Raw genomic sequence first — 11,062 nt, 5'->3', positions numbered from 1 at the left:
GACAGGAGAAGCAGGAGCAGAGGCAGGGGGGTCGGTCATGATTGACCTAAGCCAATGTGTCACCGGGGTTGGCCGCTCCAGCACCATAAAGCGATTTGATACCATAACCCTTGATCGAGGCAACAAACTGAGTACTGCCAAAGAACCAGCTCTCATTAAGGTTTTAATTCTGACAATCACACCCCCACGTTTCCCACTTCTTCTCCAATGCTTTCTTGGAGTAGTTTCCAGAGGTAGTAACCGGAGGAAGGCGGGGACGTCCCGTAAGAGTCCCATGTGTGTGGTTTCGCGAAAATGCTCAAATTCGCATCCAAGACACTTACACAGGAACTACGAATGTTCAAGAGAGTCTGATGATCATACGTGAAAGACAGGAAGGCACTTAAAAACAACCAAATAATAAACAGAGCTGAGAGCAGAAGATGGCTCGCCACATACACAGGCGCCATCTTGAAACTCAAATTCTAGTTGTGATCAAGTCTTCTGCTAAAATTTTCTGATTGCAGCCCGTGTGAAGAGCCTGAGCCGGTGCGAGCATTCCCGGAGGGCTCCAACACATAGTCAGTCAGTCTGCGGTTCAGTTAGATTCTGAGAAGATGAGGTGTGCTAAAACGCTTATGCAGCTTTTAAGTCTCTCTTAATGTCTCTCTTAGCTCTTTTTCACTTTCCACTGGGAAGAAATATACATTTCACTAAACAAAACAGATGTATAGACCCAATTATAAATGGTGCTGATGGTTTAACTCAGGTGGTTAACTCTTTTCATAGCTTCATAGTTTTCCTGATGGTTTCAGCCATCAAGACTCATTTAGCCTTTCCCATGCATCAGTGATTTGTTTGTTTGTTAGACTAGTTTGTGTTAGTCTGTAGTTAATAAAGCTAATTACATGAGTTTTTGATTCTGCCTTTTAAATTAATTCTGATTTTGCTACGTTTTAATGCATCAATAGTGTATGAAATATTTTATGTAGCCAAGAAAATATCATTTCCTTGAGTTGATATGAATGTACACTGAATGTTCGGTGGACGAATAGATTAGTTGAGGACAATTTAATTATGCTACAGTAACTACTTGCAGCTCATTTAAATTAATAATATAATTATTATTAATTGCAAGTATTTATATACAGTACATTTCCCTTACGTTTCCCTTTTGAGCTAATTTGCTACAAGGATTATCATCTACATCATGTGACTAGCAGGCATTGAGACACTGCAGGGGAAACATTAAGTATACTCGCAAGTGTGTAGTTCCATAACCTAAACTGGATTGAAGGAGTGGGAGCCTCCAGCCTTGTACCAGCACTGAAAAAGTCCCAGAAAATGTGTGCCAGGCTATTACAAAATAAGTTGTGAGTACAATTCAGCCTGCTGTGCATAACTTGACTGTTGACTGTTTTTGGTAGGGGGATTTATTTTAGATTTTTCTATTCTAATATTTTGACTATTTGAACTATTTTATGCTGTGGATTGTTAACTGCTTGAATTACTGCATGCTTTTTGAACTGAACAATTTTTTTTCTCTTTGTTGCCTAATTTGTGGTTACGTAATTTTGAACAGATTTGTTCTTGTTTTTCTTTGTTTTCTGTCTCTAATCAAGTAAATTTTGCAACACTTGGATTTGCTCACTTTTGACTGTACATATATGAATGCCATCTATGTATCTGTTGTGTTGACTGGGTCGTGTTTCCTATTGAAAGGTGATTATTGTTGGTATTATTGCATTGATTGCTGGTGAGGATCTCCTGGTTAAAGGTTTTGTTTAAAGCAGTGCTCACACTGTGTGAAGTCCTTTAGGATTGTAATTGTATGATAAACTGGTGTTTATCATAGCAAAGGCAACATATCATATTAATTCAGTGAGTGGAGGACGAGAGCGCCAGAGTTTGTGCGGTTAGAAGAAATGTCTAGCATTGATTCTGATCATGGCTTGTCTTGACAAACATAGCAAGTATGACATTTTGCATAAGGAGATGTCACACTGCAGGACTGTGTGACAAATCTTCTGACACTGCCAGAAGTTCATCAGAGGTCAAAATTTGATTGCAACCCCATTAATCGGCTGTCGGTGAAAATCCATTGTCAAACCAGCAATCAAAAACTACATATTTTAGACTAAGATTGAAGGAATCTGTTAGTATTTTTAAAATTTGTCTCAGACGACCAAATTGTGGCCAAAATCGCACAGTGTGAGACAGGCTTTAGAAAGTGGTTCTCAAACCTGTCCTGGAGTACCCCCAGCTCTACACATTTTGTATGTCTCCCACATTTATCACACTTGATTCAACTCATCAGCTCATTAGTGGAGACTGCAAGACCTGAAGTGGGAGTGTCAGATATAGGGAGACATACAAATGTACAGTGTTGGGAGTACTTTATGTACAAACAAAAACATTTGGAAAACGTTACAAAAGGAGATTCTACAAAACAGTTTTCAGCCAATGTGGCAAACCAAATGTGGGCAACCTATGGCAAAAATTGGCATAATCGACAATGACCAATCTGGATGTAAACCAAATATGGCCCACATATGTTTCAGCAAATGTGGCCCAAATATCTTATAACACATCTGGGACAGGTTTGGCAAAGATATGGCTCAGTGACCACTGGCTCATCTGAATGTCAGCCAAAAGTGGCTCAAATATAATGTTGCAAATGTGGCCCAGTATTTGTCACGGTGTCTGGTCTGTGTTCCTGATCGTTACAGAAGGACTCCATCATGTCTAGATCCAGCGGTGTGGGACTTCGTGTACGTTCCCCAGCCAGTGTGGAGGAGTGGAGGGCGAAATTCCTCAAATTAACCACCCTCCGTCAAGAGGGGAATGAGGTGGGTGGTGTGGCACAAGTGTTCTGGACCCTGGCAGGTGGAATGGGATATAATGTTGCGGCCCTGAAAGACCTTTTCAACGCCGGTCTGGATAACCCTGTGCCAGAAAGGGAAATGGACCAGCTGGACGCTTTTGATTTTTGGGGGTTCATTTTGTACCTACAACATCGGTCTCCGTGGGATACCCCAGCCACACCTGTCTCTCCCGGTGGGATGGCTGACTCTAGACCGGGGTTTACAGACAGGAGGACCGCCAGCCTAGCACCACTGCACAATATGGCCGCCAGCCCAGCGCCACTGCGCAAGATGGCCGCAAGCCCAGCGCCACAGCAAAAGGTGGCCGCAAGCCCAGCGCCACAGCACAAGGTGGCTGCCGGCCCAGCGCCACAGCACAAGGTGGCTGCCGGCCCAGCGCCACAGCACAAGATGGCCGTCGGCCCAGAGCCACGGCACAAGATGGCCGCCTGTCCAGCACCTCTGCACAAGATGACAGCCAGAGTTGACCCTCCAGAGTCGAGTCAGGTTCCCGTTGACCCTCCAGAGTCGAGTCAGGTTCCCGTTTACACTCATGAGTTAATCACTACCACAGTTAGACCTCAGAAGTCAAGTCAAGTCACTGGTGATCTTCATGGGCAAAGTCAAGTCACCAATGATCTTCATGGGCAAGGTCAAGTCACCAGTGTTCTTCATGGGCAAAGGCAAGTCACCGACTATCTTCATGAGCAAAGGCAAGTCACCAGTGTTCTTCAGGAGCAAAGTCAAGTCACCAATGATCTTCATGGGCAAAGTCAAGTCACCAATGATCTTCATGGGCAAACTCAAGTCACCAATGATCTTCATGGGCAAAGGCAAGTCACCGACTATCTTCATGGGCAAAGGCAAGTCACCATTGATCTTCATGAGCAAATGCAAGTCACCATTGATCTTCATGAGCAAAGTCAGATCACCAATGATCTTCATGAGCAAAGTCAGATCACCAATGATCTTCATGAGCAGAGTCAAGTCACCAATGATCTTCATGAGCAGAGTCAAGTCACCATTGATCTTCCTGAATCCAGTCAAAACACCACAGATCTACCAGAGCCTCTCCACGTCTCTGCTGAACTACCAGAGCATCTCCATGTTTCTGGTGAACTACCAGAGCCTCTCCACGTCTCTGCTGAAATACCAGAGCCTCTTCTCGTCTCTGAGAACTTTCAGAGCCTCGTCACGTCTCAGCCAAACTCTGAGCGCTCGACTTATCCTGTCGTGGCCACGGAGGCCACCCTTAACCTGTTCATGTTCTCTGTTTCAGACTTGCCTAACCAGACTTGCTCTCCTGTGTCATCAATCCCACTGTGGTGGTTTTCAGCGCCGCCCTGGTGGGCTCCTGTCCCGACCGCACGGCTGTGGTTGTCTTCTGTGTCTCCCTGGTGGGCTGCTGTCTCGACCGCACGGCTGTGGTGGTCTTCTGCGCCACCCTGGTGGGCTTATGTCTCGACCGCACCGCTGTGGTGGTCTTCTGCACCGCCCTGGTGGGCTTCTGTCTCGACCGCACGGATGTGGTGGTCTTCTGCGCCGCTCTGTTGGGCTTCTGTCTCGACCGCACGGATGTGGTGGTCTTCTGTGCCGCCCTGGTGGGTTTCTGTCTTGACTTATGGCTTATGACTTATGGCTCCAGTTCAGCCTTGCTCCACCCTGGATTCCTGTCGGTTCGGCCCTGGGCCCCTGAACTTTCTGTTCTCTCCTGGCCTTGTGTTTTGTTGTTGTTTTTTTGTTTTCTCTGTTTCCCACTATGGACCTGGCCCTCCGTCCCTCCCCCTGGTCCTCCGCCGGTCCACCTCCCTCCTGGTTTCATTGTTGTTGTTTTTGTTTTGTTTTTGCACTTCCTGTCTCTGTTACCCTCTATTACTTGGCCCTCTGTTCCTCCACCTGGTCCTCCGCCGGTCCACCTCCCTCCTGGTCTCGGTGTTCCTTGGGTTGTTCTTATGTTCGGGTGGAGCATCTGGTAGCTGCTCCATAGAGGAGAGGGTAATGTCACGGTGTCTGGTCTGTGTTTCCCTGGGTCTCCACTAGTGGTCTCACTTCCCCATAGGCACCTCACCGCAGGCACTACAATTCCCACAAGGCCTTGCTTGTCCCTTCGTCACAGTAATTGCACACCTGTTAATTGCACTCAGGTGTCTTCACTTCATAGTCATTACCCTGCCTATTTAAACCGGTCTGTTTCTGTTTGTTTCATGGAGTTCTTACTTTCCATCACCTAGTTTCCTCGCGTTCCCTTGTGGTTCTAGTTTCTTGTTTCGTTTTTGTTTTGTTTTTGGACGGATGTTTCTGGTTATGACCTTTTGCCTGTTTTTGGATTTTGATTTTGGATTACCCAGTAAATCTCACACTGCTTTTGGATCTCTCGGTTCCTGTGTTCACGATAGTTACAGTATGTCAGAGGTCGCATGAATCTGGAGCAACTAGGGGTTATGTGTCTTGCTCAGGGACACATTGGTGTCTCACAGTGGATTCAAACCCAGGTCTCTAACACCAAAGCCATGTGTCTTATCCACTGCGCCACCAACACCCCATATACTGTATAACACCCCAACACCCATATGTGGGCCAGGTTTGGCAAATATATGGCTCAGTGACCACTGGCTCACCTCGATGTGAACCAAAAGTGGCCCACATATAATATAGCAAATGTGGCCCAGTTATCTTATAACACATCTGGTCCAGGTTTGGCAAAGATATGGCTCAGTGACCACTGGCTCATCTGGATGTAAGCCAAAAGTGGCCCAAATATAATGTTGCAAATGTGGCCCAGTTATCTTAAAAGACATCTGGGCCATGTTTGGAAAAGATATGGCTCAGTGACCACTGGCTAATCTGGATGTGAGCCAAAAGTTGCCCCCATATATAATGTTGCAAAACAGTTTGCAACTAGACGGATGTACTGTTACTTCTTCTACAGTCATGAATCTGGGTGTTATATTAGACAGCAACTTGTCTTTTGAAAACCATATTTCGCATGTTACAAAAACTTCATTCTTCCATCTTAGAAACATTGCCAAGCTACGAAACATTACCTGTTTCCGATGCAGAAAAGCTAGTTCATGCATTTATGACCTTTAGACTGGACTATTGTAATGCACGTCTAGGTGGCTGTCCTGCATCTTCAATAAACAAGCTAAAGGTAGTCCAAAATGCAGCAGCTAGAGTCCTTACCAGGTCAAGAAAATATGATCATATTACCCCAATTCTACAGTCTCCGCACTGGCTACCTATTATGTTCCATATCAGTTACAAATTATCATTACTTACCTATAAGGCCCTAAATGGTTTAGCTCCAGCATACCTAACTAGTCTTCTACCACGTTACAATCGATCACGCTCCCTAAGGTCACAAAACGCTGGACCTTTGGTAGATCCTAGGATAGCAAATCCACTAAAGGAGGTAGAGCTTTTTCACATTTGGCTCCCAAACTCTGTAATAAGCCTTCCTAATAATGTTTGGGGTTCAGACACACGCTCTCTGTTTAAATCTAGATTAAAAACACAACTCTTTCGCCAAGCATTCAAATAATAATAATAATGTTTATCGTCTGGGTGACTACATCTTGTATTAATTTTTCTGAAAAAATCCTGTCATATGCACATAAACTGAAAGTCACCACTTATAAGCTACTACTAATTATTGTAGAAACGTAATTTTCTGTAAAGTTGCTTTATAATGATGTGCATTGTAAAAAGCGCTATACAAATAAACTTGAATTGAATTGAAAATGGCACAGTGGCCACTAGCTCATCTGAATGTGAGCCAAAAGTGGCCCACATATAATGTAGCAAATGTGGCCCAGTTATCTTATTACACATCTGGGCCAGGTTTGGCAAAGATATGATTCAGTGAGCACTAGCTCATCTGGATGTGAGACAAAAGTGGCCCATATATAATGCTGCAAATGTAGCCCAGTTATCTTAAAACATATCTTGGCCAGTTTTAGCAAAGATATGGCACAGTGGCACTGGCTCATCTGGATGTGAGCCAAAAGTGGCCCATATATAATTATGCAAATATGGCCCAGTTATCTTAAAACATAACTTGGCCAGTTTTGGCAAAGATATGGCACTGGCTCATCTTTAGACTCATCTTTAGAAATATGGAAACATGGGAAATATGGTTTGCAAAAGACAAGTTGAGATATTGTCACTTAGGGGATTCAAGAAACACGGAGAGATCCAAATGCAGGTATGCGGTTTATTTAGGGGCAATCCAAAAAGCATAAACAGTCCAGGCAGGGTCAAAACCAGAATATCCAAACAACATGAAAACAGACAATAACACACGGCAAGGGCAAGACTACGGAAAGCATGAAACATACACAAGGACTCCGTCACACAGACTCAGACAGACCGGGTATAAATACACAAAAGGATGATGGGGAAACAGGAGACAGGTGGGGAACAATCAATTACCTAAACAAGGAGGAAGGTGACCAAATAAGGAGACAGGAAGTGATAAGGTGACAGACACCGTGAGAAAGGAGGACATCTAGTGGAAACCCAGGGACACAACCCAGACACTGTGACAGAACCCCCCCTCTACGGAGCGGCTCCCAGACGCTCCACGACAGACACAAAACAGACCAGGAGGGAGGCGGACAGGTGGAGGCTCAGGGGGAGGGATGGAGGGCCAGAAAAGAAAGACATTGGAAACAGGCACCAGAAAGTAACCACAAAACAGGAAGACCAGGAGGGAGGAGGACTGGAGGAGGTTCAGGGGGAGGGATGGAGGGCCAGACTACAGAAAGGAACAGGGACAGGAGTAAATACAAAAACAACAAACAAAAAACAACATGAAGCCCCCCAGGGCGGGGCAGAAGACCACCACATCCTTGTGGTCGAGGCCAGAGTCCTCCAGGGCGGGGCAGAAGACCACCACAACCGTGTAGTCAGGGCAAGCGCCCCCCAGGGCGGAGCAGAAGACCACCATGTCCGTGTGGTCAGAGCAGAAGCCCCCCAGGGCGGAGCAGAAGACCACCACGTCCTCGTGGTCAGAGCGGACGCCCCCCAGGGCGGAATGGAAGACCACCACGTCCGTGTGGTCAGAACGGAAGCCCCCAGGGCGGAGCAGAGGACCACCATGTCCTCGTGGTCAGAGCGGAAGCCCCCCAGGGCGGAGCGGAGGACCACCACGTCCTCGTGGTCGACGCCAGAGTCCCCCAGGGCGGAGCGGATGACCACCACCCCCCTGTGGTCGATGCCGGAGTCCAACAGGCCCGAGCAGCAGCCCACCCAGTGACTTGACTTGACTCTGAACGTCCAACGGTGACCCGCCCTGACTCTGGAAGGTCATCAGTGACTGGCCCTGACTCTGGAGAGTCCCCTGGGACCTGACTCGACTCTGGACGGTCAACAGGAACTAGCCCTGACTCTAGACCGGTCTTGGGCACCGAATCGGGAACGGCATCGGGCACCGCCTCGGCCTCCGGAACGGCATCGGGCACCGCCTCGGCCTCCGGAACAGCATCGGGCACCGCCTCGCCCTCCGGAACAGCATCGGCCTCGGGCACCGCCTCGGCCTCCGGAACAGCATCGGCATCGGGCACCGCCTCGGCCTCCGGAACGGCATCGGGCACCGCCTCGGCCTCCGGAACAGCATCGGGCACCGCCTCGCCCTCCAGAACCGCATCGCCCTCCGGAACAGCATCGGCCTCGGGCACCGCCTCGGCCTCCGGAACGGCATCGGGCACCGCCTCGGCCTCCGGAACAGCATCGGCATCGGGCACCGCCTCGGCATCGGGCACCGCCTCGGCATCGGGCACCGCCTCGGACTCCGGAACAGCATCGGGCACCGCCTCGGCATCGGGCACCGCCTCGGCCTCCGGAACAGCATCGGGCACCGCCTCGGCATCGGGCACCGCCTCGGCATCGGGCACCGCCTCAGCATCGGGCACCGCCTCAGCATCGGGCACCGCCTCGGCCTCCTGAACAGCATCGGGCACCGCCTCGGCCTCCGGAACAGCATCGGGCACCGCCTCGGCATCGGGCACCGCCTCGGCCTCCGGAACAGCATCGGGCACCGCCTCGGCATCGGGCACCGCCTCGGCCTCCGGAACAGCATCGGGCACCGCCTCGGCCTCCGGAACAGTATCGGGCACCGCCTCGGCATCGGGCACCGCCTCGGCATCGGGCACCGCCTTAGCATCGGGCACCGCCTCGGCCTCCGGAACAGCATCGGGCACCGCCTCGGCATCGGGCACCGCCTCGGCCTCCGGAACAGCATCGGGCACCGCCTCGGCATCGGGCACCGCCTCGGCCTCCGGAACAGCATCGGGCATCGCCTCGGCATCGGGCACCGCCTCGGCCTCCGGAACAGCATCGGGCACCGCCTCGGCATCGGGCACCGCCTCGGCATCGGGCACCGCCTCAGCATCGGGCACCGCCTCAGCATCGGGCACCGCCTCGGCATCGGGCACCGCCTCGGCATCGGGCACCGCCTCGACCTCCGGAACAGCATCGGGCACCGCCTCGGTCTCCGGAACAGCATCGGGCACCGCCTCGGGAACGTCCTCTGGGCCTTGAGGAACGGTAGACGCCTGTCTCCTCCTCCTCCGCCCTCTATGTTGGCGAACCGGTGATACCTTGTCTGGAGACTCAGGCGTTGAGTCGGCCATCTTGTGCTGTGGCGCTGGGCTGGCGGCCATCTTGTGCTGTGGCTCTGGGCTGGCGGCCATCTTGTGCTGTGGCTCTGGGCTGGCGGCCATCTTGTGCTGTGGTGCTGGACCAGCGGCCATCATAGGCAGTGTCGCTGACTTCTTTCTTCTGCCCTGGTGAAACGGCGGCTCTGGTACCTCCCACGTGAGCCCCGAGTCGAAGGGGGGCCATGGTGGAGAGCGATGCTGAGCTTCCTCTCGCCCACCTCCTCCTCGGCGACCTCCCCTGGTCCCGCGAAACACGACCAGGCGGGTTCCCTCAAACCGATTGCTCCTCTCCCGCTCTGTGGCTGGGGAAGAAGCATTAATCGACATACCGCTGGATCTCAAGGTGACGGAGTCCTTCTGTCACGTAGGGGATTCAAGAAACACGGAGAGATCCAAATGCAGGTATGCGGTTTATTTAGGGGCAATCCAAAAAGCATAAACAGTCCAGGCAGGGTCAAAACCAGAATATCCAAACAACATGAAAACAGACAATAACACACAACAAGGGCAAGACTATGGAAAGCATGAAACATACACAAGGACTCCGTCACACAGACTCAGACAGACCGGATATAAATACACAAAAGGATGATGGGGACACAGGAGACAGGTGGGGAACAATCAATTACCTAAACAAGGAGGAAGGTGACCAAATAAGGAGACAGGAAGTGATAAGGTGACAGACACCGTGAGAAAGGAGGACATCTAGTGGAAACCCAGGGACACAACCCAGACACTGTGACAGATATGGCACAGTGATCATTGGCTCATCTCAATGTGAGCCAAAAGTGGCCCACATATAATGTTTGCAAATGTGGCCCAGTTATCTTATAACACATCTGGGCCAGGTTTTGGCAAAGATATGGCTCAGTGAGCACTGGCTCATCTGGATGTTTGCCAAAAGTGGCCCACATATAAAGTTGCAAATTCGGCCTAGTTATCTTATAACTCATCTGGGCCAGGTTAGGCAAACATATGGCTTAGTGACCACTGGCTCATCTGGATGTGAGCCAAAAGTGGCCCACATATAATTATGGAAATTTGGCCCAGTCATTTTAAAACATATCTTGGCCAGTTTTGGCAAAGATATGGTACAGTGGCACTACCTCATCTGGCTGTGAGCCGAAAGTGGCACTACCTCATCTGGCTGTGAGCTCGGCATCGGGCACCGCCTTAGCATCGGGCACCGCCTCGGCCTCCGGAACAGCATCGGGCACCGCCTCGGCATTGGGCACCGCCTCGGCCTCCGGAACAGCATCGGGCACCGCCTCGGCATCGGGCACCGCCTCGGCCTCCGGAACAGCATCGGGCACCGCCTCGGCATCGGGCACCGCCTCGGCCTCCGGAACAGCATCGGGCATCGCCTCGGCATCGGGCACCGCCTCGGCCTCCGGAACAGCATCGGGCACCGCCTCGGCATCGGGCACCGCCTCGGCATCGGGCACCGCCTCAGCATCGGGCACCGCCTCAGCATCGGGCACCGCCTCGGCATCGGGCACCGCCTCGGCATCGGGCACCGCCTCGACCTCCGGAACAGCATCGGGCACCGCCTCGGTCTCC

The sequence above is a fragment of the Carassius carassius genome, chromosome 13 (assembly GCF_963082965.1).
Source record: "Carassius carassius chromosome 13, fCarCar2.1, whole genome shotgun sequence".
NCBI lineage: Eukaryota > Metazoa > Chordata > Actinopteri > Cypriniformes > Cyprinidae > Carassius > Carassius carassius.
Note: the sequence above shows the minus strand (reverse complement) of the source record.